Source organism: Acomys russatus, chromosome 24 (genome assembly GCF_903995435.1).
Source record: "Acomys russatus chromosome 24, mAcoRus1.1, whole genome shotgun sequence".
Classification (NCBI taxonomy): domain Eukaryota; kingdom Metazoa; phylum Chordata; class Mammalia; order Rodentia; family Muridae; genus Acomys; species Acomys russatus.
The window spans coordinates 53,260,994-53,279,278 of record NC_067160.1 but is presented as its reverse complement, the minus strand read 5'-3'; the positions used below and the strand labels follow the sequence as shown (position 1 = coordinate 53,279,278).

Genomic DNA, 18,285 nt, shown 5'->3' with positions numbered 1-18,285 from the left:
TCAATAAGTAAATATTAAAAACAAACGAACACCAGGAGGCAAAGAGCAGTCCTGTGCTAGGTGGGCCCTAGATGTATCTGCAGAAACAATTGGCACCAGCTACAACTGGAAGTGCTCTCACCATTGCAGAGCCACTAGTGAAGGCCTCACTCTTCCCCATCCTGTAGCTCATTTCATCCTCCCACACTCTCCAGAGTCAGCAGGGGCAAGCGGACACTATCGAGGTCCAGAGAGAACCAGGGTATACAATAAGCTGGCAGCAGAGCTGTGCCACACCCTGGCTCCCCAGAGAGGGGTTCTGGTCATAGGAGCTTCCTCTGTCTTTTAGGCTCCCGTCTTCTAACTACTCTAACTTTACACGTTTACATTTACTTTATTTTCGTGGGGCATGGGATGGACACCAGCGGCTTATGCATGGTAAGCCAAGTATCCTATCCCTAAGCCACATCCCCTGCTCCCCGCCCTTGCATTTTCAAGTCCTCTGGCCCTGCTCAGCCTATGACCCAGGCCTGATGACACAGGGGAAAGATCTGTGGTTGCTCTCCTCGAAGGCTGCAAATTTTCAGCCTGTGTCAGGTACCTGGATCCATACAGCCTCTGCCTGAAATGTGACCACACACTGGATGCCACAACACTGCCCTTCCTGATCTGACTGCAAGTCAGCAGACAGCACCATCACTGTGCTTACTGGGTTTTTTTGTTTTGTTTTTTGTTTTTTCAAGACAGGGTTTCTCTGTGTAGCCTTGGCTGTCCTGGACTCGCTTTGTAGTGATCCGCCTGCCTCTGCCTCCCTAGTGCTGGGATTAAAGGTGTGCGCCACCATGCTGGGCACGTGGTTATGTTATGTGACTGAATGCGGAATATAAAAGGTCCCCATTGGGCTGGGCATGGTGGCACACACATATAATCCTAGCACTCAGGGTCAGTGGCAGGTGAATCTCTGAGCTCAAGAGCAGCCTGGTCTACCCAGTGAGTATGAAGGGAGCCTTGTCTACACGACACTGATACAAAACAAACAAACAAATGAAGGTAAAGACCACCAACTGGAGTTAGTGGTTCATGCTTGGAATCCCAGCACTTGGGATGCTGAGGAGGGCTGCTGAGAGTTCTAGTTCAGCCTGGGCTACAAGCGTGTTGTCAGCCTAGCTACAGAATGAGACCTTGTCTAAAAAAACATAACAAGACAAAACAAAACCAAGGCCAAATTCCCAGACACCCTGGAGAATAGGTCATTACTTTTACCAGTGAAGAGTGTCATAGAATTCTACGTAGCCTTCTTCTGTATTTCTACAAATTCCATGAGCTGGAGGAGTCAGACACAGCTCCTGATACCACCAGCTGATGCTAGAAAGAAAAGCTGGAGGGTGGCCAGGTCCTCACTGTCATGAACCCCAGCACCCTGCCACACATGCACTCTAACTTAGCAGTCCTGGTCTACAGACAGAAACACTGAGGCCGAAGGTCGATTGCTCGGTTGCTCACATTCGAACAAGGAGAAAACAGTAGTGTGACTTGACTTGCCTGCGGTGCTGTTTTAAGATTTCTGTCATTGATGATCAGTACAGACAGAAAAGGGGTACTTAGAACACAAGGCCAAAGCACAATGGTCATTTGTTACCTCAGACGATTTTGCATTTTTCTCCACCATTTCAACAATTACAAACCAGTCCCGCATCACGAGACCACCCCTAACACGCTCCCTGTTGTTCCCAACTGGCTTCCTTGCCGCCCACTGTGCCTCCTCCACTCTGACCTGAGCGGGGCACCGTAAGCTCTTCCCACCTGTTGCTGGACGCTGCGCCCCAGAAGCCTGTAGCATCTTCCTACTTCACCCATGTCTGCTCAGATAGCAAATGATTAGAGACCTTCCCTGACCACCTTCTACACAAAGGTCCTAGTTCTGTCCCTCTGCCTTACCTTTCTCCGTGACACCTAGTACTATCTAACATGTGGCACATTTATTTGCTGAATAAACCAAAGCACAGCGCCCCCTCTCATCTAACAGGCACCTCTTGGTCTAAGCATTATCCCTTCCAATGCTATCTCCCATGCTCACTCAAACTTGAAGCCTGAAGAGCAGCATTTTGCCAGAAACATCACTGAGCCAGCTTTTCGCAGGCATTAGGCATCCGCCCCCCATCTCCCCCTGACAAACATACACCTTAATATTCTCTCACAAGGCGCAAGCAAACGGGAACTCTTGACTCTGGTTAAAGAGCAACCAAATCAAGTTCCACCCAGAGCTAGCCAGACCGGTCAGTTACACTTTCACCTTACCTATGGGCGCCCTTGGTCTAAAGCTTGCAAGCCCACCGGTCCTTGCTCGACCCCGTTGCACCCTCTTGCACCCTGTCATCCCATTTTGGGAGCCAATCCAGAAGCTTACGCTTTTAAGTAGCAAGGCTTGGAGGTTGGGAAGGACACCTAAACTCATCCAACAGGTAGGAGGGGCAGAGGCCGGCCTTCTAAGCCCTACGTTTATGCCCCATTTTGCAGGGGTGAGCGTCGTTCTCCTGGAGGAGACAGCTCAGTTTTCAAGGCAGGTTTCTCAGACCTGGGCGGCAGGCGACGAACGCCATCCCACCACTGGCCGAGGTGGATGGACCAAGGGGTCTCAGCGTCAATGCTTGGGCCCTGAAGCAAGGGGTTAGAGGAAGATGCAAGTCCGTCTCTGGCCTCGGCATTTAGGACATACCCTGGGAGGGGGCGGCCCTCGGAGGGCAGACGGGATGCTTCGCAGGCTTACAAGCCGAGGCTGCGGCCCCCGGGTAATTCGCGGCCAGAGCGCCGCAGGAGGTCGGATCCGGTCCGAGTCTCGGTCGGTTGGGCGGGGAAAGGCGGGAATGCTGCGGCCGGAGCCTCGGACGGAGGCCGTTCCCTTGCCCTCGGGCGGCCGGCTGAGCTCTGGGCCGCCGGCTGCTGGCTCCGGGCCCAGCCCCTCCCCCCCGATCCTGCTCCGACGGCTAGGAGAGCCTGTGGCTGCCGGTGTGCTGTCAACAAAGCGTCACTTCCGGGCCGCCCCTTAGCAACAGAGGAGGGGTTCTCCCCTCGCGTCCCGCCGCGAACGCGGGCGGCGGCGGCCGAAGGTTCCGGCCCCCGCGCTGCTCCTGCTGGTGCTGAGGCCCGAGTCCCCAGGTTATCCGTCCGGCGAGGGGCTGGCCCGCAGTAACAGGTTCAGAACAGGACTGACTCCACCTTACCTAGTTGGCGCTGACTCATCCGCTGCCCAATCTAACGTCTTTTAGCTGTCTCTACGCTGCCACCACATTGCCCCTCGGTGCACCTCCTCCTCTCCCTCATGAGAAGGGCCTCTCCCCCGACGCTGTCAAATAGCAGCTGGAGGTTGTCCTTGGCCCCAGCATTTTCTCCTTATCACCAAAGAGCTCTCTAACAGTTCTTTCTCTCTTCCTCCAATGGTGCCCAACCTCAGCCCTTCATCGTCTTATCTTTCAATATTGTTGTTGTTGTTGTTGTTATTATTATTATTATTATTGGGCTGAAGAAATGGCTCGGTAGCCAGGCACGGTGGCGCACGCCTTTAATCCCAGCACTCGGGAGGCAGAGGCAGACGGATCTCTGTGAATTCAAGGCCAGCCTGGTCTACAAAGCTCCAGGACAGCCAAGGCTACATTGAGAAACCCTGTATCGAAAAAACAACAAAACAAACAAACAAACGAAATGGCTCAGTGGTTAAGACCACTGGCTACTCTTCCAGAGGCCCGGTTCAATTCCCAGCATCCACATGGCAGCTCATAACTGACTGTTAGCTCCAGTTCAATGGGATCTGATGCTCTCACATCAATGCACATAAAATTAAATACATTTAATAAAAATTATCTTTAATTATGTGTGAATGGGAGTACATGCATGTGACTGAAGCTGCCTGCAGAGGCCAAGAGGCATCAGATCCCCTGAAGCTTAAATTACAGGTGGTCACTGGGTGTGGTGGTCCACGCCTTTAATACTAGCACTCGGGAGGCAGAGCCAGATGGATCGCTGTGAGTTCGACGCCAGCCTGGTGTACAAAGTGAGTCCAAGACAGCCAAGACTACACAGAGAAACCCTATCTCAAAAAAAACCAAAGAAGAAAAAAGGGGAGGCAGGTTTATTTGGGACCTGAGGCTCCTGGTCGAGCTCACTAGCCTCAGGGGATGAGATCAGCGGATGCTGCACCCAGACTATGGCTGGGAAGTCTTTAAGGATTGTAAGTGAAGGAAGATGATGGGCCTGCCACTGCCACACACTGGACTTGTGACCAGATACGGCCATCTGGGGTGGGGCATAGGTGACATCGGTGTCTTACCTGTCTGGCACTTTCTGGTGACAGTTACCAGGAATGTGAGAAATGCAGAACTGGCCCTCAGAGACTTTTCCAGGGGCATAGTCGGACAGAGAGGGGGGGGGGATGAGAATGAATGAATATGTAGATTAGTATTTAAAAAAAAAGTCATAATATATATAAAAAATAACCCTGTTGTATTTCAATGGATATATAGGTTGAAGCCCCATCAGCCCCAATCTGCAAAGCCACCTCCAAGACTGGACAGCAGATATGACTGCTAGTTGGAGGCCACCCTGGTCTACAAAGCCAAGGCTACACATGGAAACCCTGTCTTCAAAAACAAATGAAAATTGACATTGGAGTTGGTTACAGTCCAAAGTAGCCTATAAGAAAGACAGATGTCTTTCACCTGCTCAACCAAAGAGCAAAGAATCATTGTTAACAGATCTGTGCCCCTTGCATATTCCATACATACGTAGTTGTAGAACTGTGTGTTACTTATGAACTCACAGAGAATTCCCACATGGGCAAGAGGAAGTCCAATTATGAGCCTGACCTGTTCTGGGAAGGCTTACTGTTGCCATGGGCCTGAGGCATTGAGCTCATGCCCCTGTCAACAATACCCGCTCACTCAGGTCTCCAGCTCCCCAGGATAGCCCAAAAGGAAAAAGAAGCAATTAAACATTTTACTCTGTGTATGTATGCATGTGTGTGTGTGTGTGTGTGTGTATGTGTGCGCGCGCGCGCGTGTGTGTATGCCACAGTTCACTTGTGGAGATCAGAGGACAACTTTCAGGAATGAATTCTGTCCTTCCATAGATCCATAGATAGCATCCAGGTTGTAACATTTGGGTGGCAAATGCTTTACCTACCCAGCCACCTCAGCAGATCCCCCAAAAGAAAAAAGTCCATGTACAGCAGCACTGAAAAGAAACATGGGGGCTGGAGCGATGGCTTAGTGGGTAAGAGCACTGGCCGCAACTTCCAGAGGTCCTGAGTTCAAGTCCCAGAACCCACATGGCAGCTCGCAACTGTCTGTAACTCCTGTTTCAGGGGACCTGACACCCGCACATAGACATACATGCAGTCAAAACACTACTATACATAACATAAAAAAGAATGAAACATTTGCTGGGCATGGTGGCGCACGCCTCTAATCCTAGCACTCAGGGAGGCAGAGGCAGGTGGATCTCTGTGAATTTGAGGCCAGCCTGGTCTACAGAGTGAGTCCAGAGAACCCCTGTTTTGTTAAAAAAAAAAAAAAAAAAAAAAAAAAAAAAAAAAAAAAAGAAAGAAAAAATGAAAGAGAAAAAAGAAAAAAAGAACGAAACATTTGAGAACAAATTTAAGGGCGGGAGAGATGGCCTAACAGGTAAAAATACCTGTCTTACTGGGGGCCAGGGTTGGTTCAGTTCCATCACCCACATGGCAGTTCACAACCATCTGTAACTCTAGTTCTAAGGGACCCAGTGCTCTTTTCTGACTTCCCTGTGCATCAGGCATAAATGTGGTGCACATACATATATGAAGGCAAAAACCCTCACACAAATAAAATTATAAATAAATATAAAAGTAGCCAAACATACAGAACAAAGAAAGAATATTAAAAGCCACAAGAGAAAAAAGCCAAGTCACATATAAAGGCAAACCTATCAGAATTACACCTGACTTTTCAACAGAGACTATGAAAGCCAGAAGGGCCTGGGTGGATGTCATGCCGACATTAAGAGACCACAGATGCCAACCCAGACTACTATACCCAGCAAAGCTTTCAATCACCATAGATGGAGAAAACAAGATATCTCATGACAAAACCAAGTTCAAACAGTACCTAGCCACAAATTCAGCTCTACAGAAGATACTAGAAGGAAAACTCACACCTATGGAGGGTAACTTTACACAGGAAAGCAAAGGTAATTAATAGCCCCACATCCACAAAACAAAATAAAGGAAGCACGCGCGCGCGCACACACACACACACACACACTACCAACATGAAAATAATAGGAACCACTAACCACTGGTCATTAATATCACTCAACATCAATGGCCTCAACTCCCCAATGAAGAGAAACAGGCTAACAGAATGGATGCAAAAACAGGACCCATCAATCTGCTGCATACAAGAAGCACACCTGAGCAATACAGATAAACATTACCTCAGAGTAAAGGGCTGGGAAAAGGTTTTCCAAGCAAACTGACCCAAGAAACAAGCTACAGTAGCCATTCTAGTATCTAAGAAAATAGACTTTCAATCAAAGCTAATCAACAGAGATGAGGAAGACACTTCATACTCATCAAAAGAAACAAACAAAACAGCAAGAATATGTCTTAAAGCTGGGCGTGGTGGCGCACGCCTTTAATCTTAGCACTCGGGAGGCAGAGGCAGGTGGATTGCTGTGAGTTTGAGGCCAGCCTGGTCTACAAAGCGAGTCCGGGACAGCCAAGGCTATACAGAGAGACACTGTCTCGAAAAACCAAAAAAAAAAAAAAAAAAAAAAAAAAAAAAAAAAAAAAAAAAAAGAATATGTCTTAATTCTGAACATCTATGCCCCAAATTCAGGAGCACCCACATTCATAAAAGAAACATTACTAAAGCTTAAATTCACATTGAACCCCACATGTTAATAGTGGGAGACTTCAACGTCCCACTCTCACCAATAGATAAATCATCACAGAGGAAACTTTTCACCCAAACAGAAAGAATTCACCTTCTCAGCACCTCACGGAACAGTCTCCAAAATTGACCATATACTTGTCCACAAAGCAAACCTCAACAGATACAAAAAGATCAAAATAATTTCTTGCATCTTGTCAGACCACCATGGATTAAAGCTGGGACTCTACAAACTCATGGAAAGTGAGCAACTCCCTACCCAATGCTATCTGGGTATGGAATGAAATAAAAAAAAGAAGTTAAAAACTTCCTAGAATTCAGTGAATCCGGAGGCACCACATACCTAAACTTGTGAGACACAATGACAGCAGTGCTAAGAGGAAGTTCATAGGACTAGGTGCCTTTATAAGGAAATTGGAGAGTCGGGAGTGGTGGCACACGCCTTTAATCCCAGCACTCGGGAGGCAGAGGCAGGCAGAGCTCTGTGAGTTCAAGCCAAGGCTACACAGAGAAACCCTGTCTTAAAACAAACAAACAAACCAAAACAAAACAAAATAAGGAAATCTGGAGAGATTCCATACTACCAACTTAACAACACACCTGAAAGCTCTAGAACAAAAAGAAACGGACTCACTAAAGAGGAGTAGATGGCTGGAAATCATCAAACTCAGGGCTGAAATCAATAAAATGGGAACAAAGAGAACAATTCAAAGAACCAACAAAACCAAGAGCTGTTTTTTTTTTTTTAATCAACAGGATAGACAAATCCTTAGCCAAACTAACCAAAATGCAAAGGGAGAGTAATCAAATCAACAAAATCAGAAATGAAAACGGAGAAATAACAACACACAGTGAGGAAATCCAAATAATTATTAGGTCATACTTCAAAGGCTTTTATGGCACAAAATTTGAAAACCTAAATGAAATGGACAATTTTCTTGATAGATACTAACTACCAAAAGTGAGTCAAGATCAGGCAAACAAATTAAATAGTCCTATATCTCCTAAGGTAATTGAGACAGTCATCAAAAGTCTTCCAACCAAAAAAAAAAGCCCAGGGCCTGGTGGATTTAGTGCAGAAGTCTACCAGACCTTCAAAGAAGAGCTAATACCAATTCTCTTTAAACTATTCCACAAAATAGAAACAGAAGGAGCATTACCAAACTCATTCCATGAGGCCAGTCACCTAATACCTAAACCACAGAAAGACTCTACAAAGAAAGAGAATGTCAGATCAATTTCTCTTATGAACACTGATGCAAAAATACTAAACAAACAAACAAACAAAAACAAGTTGCAAACCAAATCCAAGATCACATCAAAGCTATCATTCACCATGACCAAGTAGGCGTCATCCCCAGCATGCAGGGGTGGTTCAACATATGGAAATCCATCAATGTAATCCATCATATAAGTAAATCGAAAGGAAAAAGCCACACAATCATCTCCTTAGATGCCAAAAAAGCATTTGACAAAATCCAATACCCATTCATGTTGAAAGTCTTGGAGAGAGCAGGGATACAAGGTACATACCTCAACATAATAAAGGCAACATACAGCCAGCCTATAGCCAACATCAAACTAAATGGAGAGATATGTAAATCAATTCCACCAAAATCAGGGACAAGACCAGGCTGTCCACTGTCTCCATATCTCTTCAATATAGTACTTGAAGCTCTAGCTAGAGCAATAAGACAACTAAAAGAGATCAAGGGGCTGGAGAGATGGCTCAGAGGTTAAGAGCACTGGCTGTTCTTCAGAAGGTCATGAGTTCAATTCCCAGCAACCACATGGTGGCTCACAACCATCTATAATGAGATTTGTATACATAATAAATAAATAAATCTTAAAAAAAAAGAGATCAAGGGGATAAAAATAGGAAAGGAAGAAGTCAAGCTATTATTATTTGCGGATGGCATAATAGTACATATAAATGACCCTAAAAAATCTACCAAGGAACTTCTGCAGCTGATAAACATCCTCAGCAAAGTGGCTGAATACAAAACCAACTCAAAGAAATCAGTAGTCTTGCTGTATACAAATGACAAATGGGCTGAGAAAGAAATTAGGGAAACTACACCCTTTACAATAGCCACAAATGATACGAAGTATCTTGGTGTAACTCTAACGAAGCAAGTGAGAGACTTCTTCGAGTCTCTAAAGAAAGAAATTGAAGAAAATATCAGAAGATGGAAAGATCTCCCATGTTCATGGATTGGGAGAATCAACATAGTAAAAATGGCCATCTTACCAAAGGCAATTTATAAATTCAATGCAATTCCCATAAAAATTCCAAGCCAATTTTGGGGGTTTTTTTTGAGACAGGATTTCTCTGTGCAGCCTTGGCTATCCTGGGCTTGCTTTGTAGAGCAGGCTGGCCTCAAACTCACAGCGATCAGCCTGCCTCTGCCTTCCAAGTGCTGGGATTAAAAGGTGTGTACCACCATGCCCTGCCCAAGACAATTCTTTACAGACCTTGAAAGATTAGTTCTCAACTTCATATGGAACACAAAAAACCCAGATTAGCTAAAACAATCCTGTACAATAAAAGATCTTCTGGAGGAATCTCCATCCCGGATCTCAAGCTGTACTATAGAGCGACAGTAACAAAAACAGCATAGTCCTGGCATGGAAATAGGCTGGTTGATCAGTGGAATCAAAGACCCAGAAATAAACCCACATATTGATGGGTATTTGATTTTTGATAAAGAAGCCAAGTCCATACAATGGAAAAAAGATAGCATCTTCAACAAATGGTGCTCGTCTAACTGGATGGCTACACGTAGAAAAATGCAAATAAATCCATATTTATCACTGTGCACAAAACTAAAGTCCAAGTGGATTAAAGACTTCAACTTAAGGGGGCGGGAAAGATGGCTCAGAGGTTAAGAGCACTGACTGCTCTTCCAGAGGTCCTGAGTTCAATTCCCAGCAACCACATGGTGCCTCACAACCATCTATACTGTGATCTGATGCCCTCGTCTAGCCTGCAGGTGTACATGCAGGCAGAGCACTGTATACATAATAATAAATAAATAAATGTTTAAAAAAAAAAAGACTTCAACTTAAAACTGGACACCCTAAATCTGTTAGAAGAAAAAGTGGGGAAGAGCCTTGAACTCATTGGCACAGAAGACAACTTTCTGAACACAACATCAACACCTCGGGCTCTAAGATCAACAATTAATAAATGGGATCTCATGAAACTGAAAAGTTTCTGTAAGGCAAAGGAAACTGTCATCAGAACAAAACAACAGTCTACAGACTGGGAGAAGATCTTCACCAACCCTACATCGGACAAAGGGATAATATTCAAAATATATAAAGAACTCAAGAAATTAAACACCACCAAGCCAAATATACCAATTAAAAAATGGGGCTCAGAATCTATTGTATACATGTGTAATAATATAAATGTATATGTACAAAAATAAAATAATTATAAAAAACAAAAGAACATAATAAACACAATAAATGTAAAAACATAATAAATAAATATTTTTAAAAAGTAAAAAAATGGGGCCCAGAATTAAACAGAGAATTCTCAACAGAGGAATATTGAATGGCTGAGAAACACTTAAAGAATGCTCAACATGCCTAGTCATCAGGGAAATGCAAATCAAAACGCTCTGAGTTTCCATCTTACACCCATCAGAATGGCTAAGATAAAAAACTCAAGTGACAGCACATGCTGGTGAGGATGTAGGGAGAGAGGAACACTCCTCCATTGCTGGTGGGAGTGCAAACTTGTACAACAACATTGGAAATCAATCTGGTGCTATCTCAGGAAATTGGGAATAGTTCTACCTCAAGACCCAGCCATACCACTCCTGGTCATGTAACCTAAAAATGCTCCACCATACAACAAGGACATTTGCTCAACTATGTTCATAGCAGCTTCATTCATAATAGTCAGAATCTGGAAACAATCTAGATGTCCCTCAACTGAAGAATGAGTAAAGAAACTATGGTACATTTACACAATGGAGTATTGTTCAGCTATCAAAACCCAAGAAATCTTGAAGTTTGCAGGCAAATGGATGGAACCCTAGAGAGGTAACCCAGATCCAGAAAGACACCATGGCATATATTCACTCATAAGTGGATGTTAGTCGCTTAATTCAGGTTAACCACATTACAATACAGAGACTGATGTGCCAACCAAGGTCCGTGTAGGATGTGGACCTAGACCCTGTACTCAGATAGGCAGCACGGTCTCCTTGTGGGTCCCACAATATGGGGAGTAGGGACTACTTCTGACATGGACTCGGGCCTTCTAATGTTGATCACCCCCCCCCCCCGAGCCCCACCCCTGGCAGGGTGACCTTGGCAAGGCACAGAGGAAGAGGACACAGGTAGTAATGACACTGGATAGGCTGAGGTCACATGTTAGGAGAGGAGGGATCCCCTTTCTGAGGGGGAGGATGTTAGGAGAGGGAGGAAGAGGGGACGAGGAAGGGGTTGGGACCAGGAGGTGATGAGGGAGGGAGCTGCAATCGGGATGTAAAGAATTCAAACTGCAGAACAAGCAGGTAACTTGTATTGCTAATCCCACTACACGGGAACAGTTCTAGACTGGCTGAGATACGAATGTCTATGCACAGACAAGGCTCTGTGTTGGTCACAGAATCCCTGTGAATTATTATTAGATACCATTCTTCATATGGCATGAATGAGGATTTGCAGATGTTTTACTTCTGCTCATACAAAGAGCAGAGATCCAGCCTTAATTGCTCTGTGCCTCCCGCACACCTCATACAACTATAATTTTAGAACTGTATAAGGCTTGTGAAAAATTATGTTTTCAGAACAAAAGAACTGGACACGGATGGTGGATCAGACCTGACAGGATTCATTCCTCTCAGCATGCTGGATGCTGACATCCTGCATCCTTCATGGCCAACCCTAGGCGTTTTGGTTGCTGTTACCCATCAGAGCAGGACAGCTTCCAGGACAACTTCATAGAAAGCTTCTGATCCCAATTGGTCCAGCATTTCAGACTGTCCTACACAGGATTCCTATTAAGCCTGGAATTTCTCAACATTTAGAAATGGGACCACAAATGCTATCCTTGGTTTGTTTAACCATTTCCCCCAATTTTATCTGGGCCTTTCAAAGGTATTATTTGCCCCAAATCTGCCTGAAGAAACCTTAAGAGAACAATGCCCCATTTCCCCTAAGAAGGGTTGGGTAGGTTTCTGTTTGCTGTTTTGGGTTACAGATGCTTACTTACTTAGTTAGTTACTTACTTTCTTTCTTTTGTTTGTTTTTCAAGACAGGGTTTCTCTGTGTAGCCTTGGCTGTCCTAGACTCGCTTTGTAGACCAGGCTGGCCTCAAACTCACATCGATCCGCCTGCCTTTGCCTTCCAAGTGCTGGGATTAAAGGCGTGCGCCACCACGCCCCGGCTACTAGTCTATTTTTATCATAAGAATAGCCGGGCGTGGTGGCGCACGCCTTTAATCCCAGCACTCGGGAGGCAGAGGCAGGTGGATCGCTGTGAGTTCGAGGTCAACCTGGTCTACAAAGTGAGTCCAGGATGGCCAAGGCTACACAGAGAAACCCTGTCTCGAAAAACCAAAAAAAAAAAAAAAAAAAAAAAAGAATATATATCCTAGGTCTAACAAATAGATATTAGTCTACAGATATATAAGATAAAATAAATAGATAAGGTAGAATAGATAAGGACTTCAAAAGCCTCAGAGACCTACAGAATATAGCATTTAAAGATGCTTTTTATTATTCTAAAGATTCTTTGACAACAAGACAGGTTGACTCCTGGCAACACTCAGCCTACCTCAGAGAAGATGCTGAGCATCAAAGAATCTCCTTATGGAGTTGGCTTAAAAAATGGCAAACAAGCCACCGGGCAAAATGTCCTCATTTCTACCACAGACAGAATTCTGGCTAAAAGTAGGCAAGCTTGGATGCAGGCAGAGTCAACGGCCAAACTCTGGCAAGACAGGGTAAGCAAGTGCTCAATAGTTCCTGCCTCGCAAAGATGTCTGTCAGATACATTGGGCCAGAAAGCTGAAGATGACGCTCCAGTGTTATAGAGAATTTGAGGTGACTGTTCAGGGAGTAAACTGTCTCTGTCATTTTTTCATTTTGGAAGCTGCTAACCTGCACTTCCGGTTCACTCAGGTAATTAAGTTTTATTCCTTCTCAAGTATCTGATGGGGTTGAATACCAGACAGCTTAATCTTACAATTAAGCTTAGTTGTTTAGGGGTTAAGATGTTTTTAGATCTAGATAGATTTTTTTAAGTTAATAGAGATGAGATATGATAGGTATTGATTTTCATTCAGAATTTTAGACTCAACGAGATAGGGAAGATGTTTCTTCAAATTTGCCAAATACACATAGCCAAATCACTATGAATGCAACATTTATATAATTACTGATATTGCGTGGTTCTTTCTGTTGTATGTAGTTTATTTTATTCATGTGTAATAATATAAATGTATATGTTAAAAAATATAATAAAAAATTAGCATACAAAAATTAGCCAAAGAAGTGGAAAAACCATATATCCTGAAAACTAAAAAACGTTGCTAAATGATATTAAATACAGGGGGCTGGAGAGATGGCTCAGAGGCTAAGAGCACTGACTACTCTTCCAGGTCCTGAGTTCAATTCCTAGCAACTACATGGTAGCTAACAACCATCTATAATGTGATCTGGTGCCCTCTTCTGGCCTGCAGGTGTACATGCAGGCAGAGCATTGTATACATAATAAATCTTTAAAAAAGAAAGAAAGAAAAATTAAATAAATACAAATAAATGGAAAGACACCCCATGTCCTCAGGCTGGAACATTTAGTATTGTTAAGATGATAGAGTACAAACTTTTTGAACTCCAAATAGCAGTTTTAAAAGATAGCAAAGCCCTATGCCAGGAGTGGTGACACACGCCTTTAATCCCAGCATTCTGGAAGCAGAGGCAGGCAGATCTCTGGGTTTGAGGCCAGCCTGATCCCTGATCTATGACCTAGTTCCAGGACAGCTGAGGCTGCACAGAGAAGCCCTGTTTCAACAAACAAATAAATAATATCATATGGAGTATCAAGGTTCACAGAAAAAACAAACTTCGAAGACGAACAGAGTTGGTGAAAGTCAAAACCACAGGAGAACTGGGCAATCAGGCGAGATGGTTCAGCGGTTAAGGGCACTGGCTGCTCTTGCAAATGACCTGGGTTCAATACCCAGCACCCACGTTGCAGCTCACAATGGTCTGTAACTCCAGTTCCAAAGGATCAAATGCTATCTTCTGGTCTCTTTAGGCACCGTACATGTGTGTCGCACAGACACAAATGTAGGCAAAGCACCCATACATACGATAAACGAAACCTCACCGTGAGATGCTACTCTCCGCCTTTGAGAATGAGTGTGATTTCTTTTTTTTTTTTTTTTAATGTATTATTTATTTCATGTACATGAACACTTTATCTGCATGTGTGCCTGCAGGCCAGAAGAGGGCATCAGATCCCCTTATAGATGGTTGTGAGCCACCATGTCGTTGCTGGGAATTGAACTCAGGACCCCTGGAAGAGCAGGTGGTGCTCTTAACCACTGAGCCATCTCTCCAGCCCCCAATTTTTTTTTTTAAATGTAGAGCGTGATTTCTTTTTCCCACAGAAGTGGTGGCAAGTGTGGAGCGGACTCAGCTACTGCTAGCAGACATGCAGCGTGGCACAACCGTGCTGGGAAGCCACGTCTCTCATCACACAGATTTAGCGCATAATCCCACCGTTCTGCTCCGGAAAGCAGGGACAAATAACTGTCTGGGGCTGTTCATTGCAAAAGCCAGGAGACAGGAGTGGCTGTCCTTCCTGGTGTGGGTGTGTCTGCTAGACAGGCTTCTGGCAGCCTCCGCTGCCTCCTGTATTGTCAGCAGCCAGGAGCTTCTAACGCCTACCTCAGTCCACCAACATACACACAGTGGAACTTCATCACTCAGCCACAAAATAATGCGATTCTTTTACATGCTGTAACAAGTGTGAGCTTTCAGTCAGGACACTAAGCAACATAGCCAGTAACAGACAGAAGGTCTCAGGATGACCCCATTGAACAATGGAGGAAGACGAACACAGCTTCAGGAGGCGGAGCGATGGCTCAGTGGCTAAGAGCACATGTTACTCTTCCAGAGGACTCGGTTCCGTTCCCAGCACCCACGTCAGGCAGCTCACACCCACTTCAGCTCCAGGGCTCCAGTGCCTGTGTTCTCCTAGGGCAACTGCACCCAGTGCACATCCCACATGCAGACACACACTCCTAATTAAAGTAATAATAAAAAACTTAAAAGGAGGGCTGGAGAGATGGCTCAGCAGTTAAGAACTCCGGCTGCCTTTAATGAGAACCAGGGTCTGGTTTCCAGCACCTACACAGTGACTAACAACCATCTGTCACTCCAGCTCCAGGAGATCTGAAAACCCTCTTCCGGTTTCACCAGGCACTGGATATGCACACGGTATACAGACATACATGGAGACAAACCGTTATATATGTAAAAAAAATAATAATAAAATTAAATAAAAATAATAAAAGTTATATGTTTGGGCATCAAATGACAAAAGATGGCTGTTTGTGGTTTGAGTAGGTATGGTCCCCATGGACTCGTGTGTGAGTGCTTGGCCCAGGGAGAAAAGGCACACTATTATAAGGTGTGTCCTTGTTGGAGGAAGTGTGTCACTGTGGAGGCGGGCTTTGTGGTTTTATATACTCAGGCTATGCCCAGTGGGTCTCAGTCTCCTGCTGCCTGCGGATCAAGATGTAGAGCTCTCAGCTCCTTCTCCCGCACCATGTCTGCCTGCGTGCTGCCATGCTTCTCGCCATGATGATAACGGACTAAACCTTTGAAGTGTGAGCCAGCCCCAATGAAATGTTTTATTCATAAGAGTTGCCATGGTCATGTTCTCTCTTCATAGCAATAAAAAACCCTAAGACAGTGGTCTTTTCTTTTTCTCTTTCTCCTTTTTCTCTTTTTTCCCAAGACAGGGTTTCTCTGTGTAGCCTTGGCTGTCCTGGACTCGCTTTGTAGCCCAGGCTGGCCTCGAACTCACAGCAATCCACTTGCCTCTGCCTCTGGAGTGCTGGGATTAAAGGCTTGCGCCGCCACGGACCGGCAAGACAGTGGTTTTATGATAGTTAATTTTGCTTATCTAATGGATTAGCGTAAGAAACTCCAGGGGCCGAGGCTGTGGTGGTGCACATCTTTAATCCCAGCACTCGGGAGGCAGAGGCAGGTGGATCTCAGTGAGTTCCAGGCCAGCCTGGTCTACAAAGGGAGTCCAGGACAGCCAAGGACTACACAGAGAGACTCCAAGGCGGGTATAGCGAGGTGGTTCAGTGGCTAAGAGCACTTGTAGCTGTTGCAGAGGACTCCATCTTGGTTCCCACCACCGATGTTGTTGCAGCTCATAACCATCTATAACTACAGTTCTAGGGGATCTCAACCAGCTTCTGGCCACGCACGCACGCACGTAAAAATAAATCTTAAAAAAATGCAAAGCAACTCACAGGTGTTTCTAAGGCACACCTCTGGGTACCTCTGTGAAGATGTTTCTAGAATTGTAACTGACAAGGGGAAGATTCGCCCTGACTTTGGGCAGCAGCATCCTATGGGCTGGAGTCTCAGAGCAAAAGGGGAAACAGCATCACCTGAGCCCCATCATCCCCTTACGTCCTAGGTGGCCATGATGTGAGCTCCTTGCTCTGAGCTCCGTGCCAGGATGGACGGAGCCTCTGCACCCCTGAGCTGAACCCAACCTTCCCTAAGTTGTCCATGAGGGAGAGACCTGACTGCAGAGCTGGAGAGCTGGCTGAGGAAGGACACCTGCTCTGAGGATAGCCTGTGTTCAAATCCCTGGCACCCATGTTTTAAAAAAAAAAAAATCCAGGCATGGCTGCATGTGCCTGCCACTCTAGCATTGTAGAGACAGGTGGGTGATGGAGCAGGGTCCTGGTTAAGAGCGACAGCTGCCCCTTGAGGCAATAAGACCCAGTGACTGTGGCAGGTTGAGTGAGAATTATCTCCCAAAGGCTCACGTATTTGAAGACTTGGTTTCCAGTCCATGATGCTCTTTGGGGAGGCTTAGGAGGCGTGGCACTGATCCTGGAAGGAAGTCCTGAGAGGCAGGCACTGAGAGTTTAAAGATTCAAGCCATTTCTAGTTTGCGCTCTCTCTCTCTCTTTTTGTAGGTTTATTTATTTTATCGTTTTATGTGTTTGAGGGCGTGTATGCATGCTATGTGTATGTCTGGTACCCTCCAAGGTGGTGCCAGGAGAGGGTTTCAGATCCCCGGGAAATGGGGCTGCCATGTGGGAGCTGGGAACTGAAGTCAGGTTTTGTGCAAGAGCACCAACAAATGCTCTTAACCACTGAGCCAACGCTCTAGCCTTGCTATTGCTTTTTGTACTTCTGAGCTCTCAGCCTGCTGCTCCTTCTGCCAGTGCCTGCCAGCCACCATGCCTGCCCGCTGTGTCGGTGATGGACTATTGTCTGTCTGTCTGTCTGTCTCTCTCTCTCTCTCTTGGGTTTTCAAGACAGGGTTTCTCTGTGTAGCCTTGGCTGTGCTGGACTCACTTTGTAGACCAGGCTGGCCTCGAACTCACAGAGATCCACCTTGCCTCTGCCTCCCGAGTGCTGGGATTAAAGGCGTGCGCGATCATGATCAGCTCCATTTACTTTTTTAAATTAAAAAATATCGTGTGGTGTTACACAGAGAAACCCAGTCTCAGAAAGCAAAACAAAACAAGCAAACATTATGTGAGGGGCCGGAGAGATAACTCGGCAAGTAAGAGCTCTGGCTGTTCTTACAAAGGGCCTAGTTCAAGACCCAGAACCAGGATGATGGCTCTCAACTATCTACAACTCCGGTTCCTGTGGCTCCAGCACTCTCTTCTGACCTCCAGACAGGTAAAGGATACACAGAGACACCGGCAGGCAAAGTATCCATACACATAATTTTGTCTTTTAAAATATATGTACAAGCATGGGTGGTGGTGGGGCGCTGACCTAAAGGTCAGTCGTCTTCCTTGATGGCTCTTCGCTTTATTCACTGAGGCTAGTGTGGAGAGCCAGTTTGCCACCTCTGCTTTGCCCATCCCTGCCTCTCTCCTTAGCTCTTTTATGAGTTCTGTGTATCCAAACTCCAGTGCTCACGCTGGCCCGGCAAGCGCTTTATTCCCTGAGGCATCGACACTGAACTCACTTGGAGCAGAAGATGACCTTGAACTTGTGATCTTCACCTCTCACATGCTAGAATTACTGGCATGCATCACCAAATCCAACTCCAAGTGGTCCTGGACAAGCACTTTACCAACTGAGCTCCTGTTTTTCTTTTTCTATCGCTTTGAAATTGCAAAATTACAGAAATTCTACTGGCT

The 18,285-nt window shown here is 45.4% G+C and overlaps 1 protein-coding gene across 4 annotated transcripts in view; it reads right to left on the bottom strand.

The window, feature by feature from the left end:
• Positions 1-2,837, bottom strand: part of Zer1 (zyg-11 related cell cycle regulator) — a 30,368-nt gene extending 27,531 nt beyond the window's left edge. For all 4 annotated transcript variants that reach the window (XM_051166876.1, XM_051166878.1, XM_051166877.1 and 1 more), the window contains exon 1: positions 2,696-2,837. The gene's annotated coding sequence lies outside the window, so the exon portion shown is untranslated. The remainder of the gene's footprint in view (positions 1-2,695) is intronic.
• Between the last annotated feature and the right edge of the window lie 15,448 nt (positions 2,838-18,285).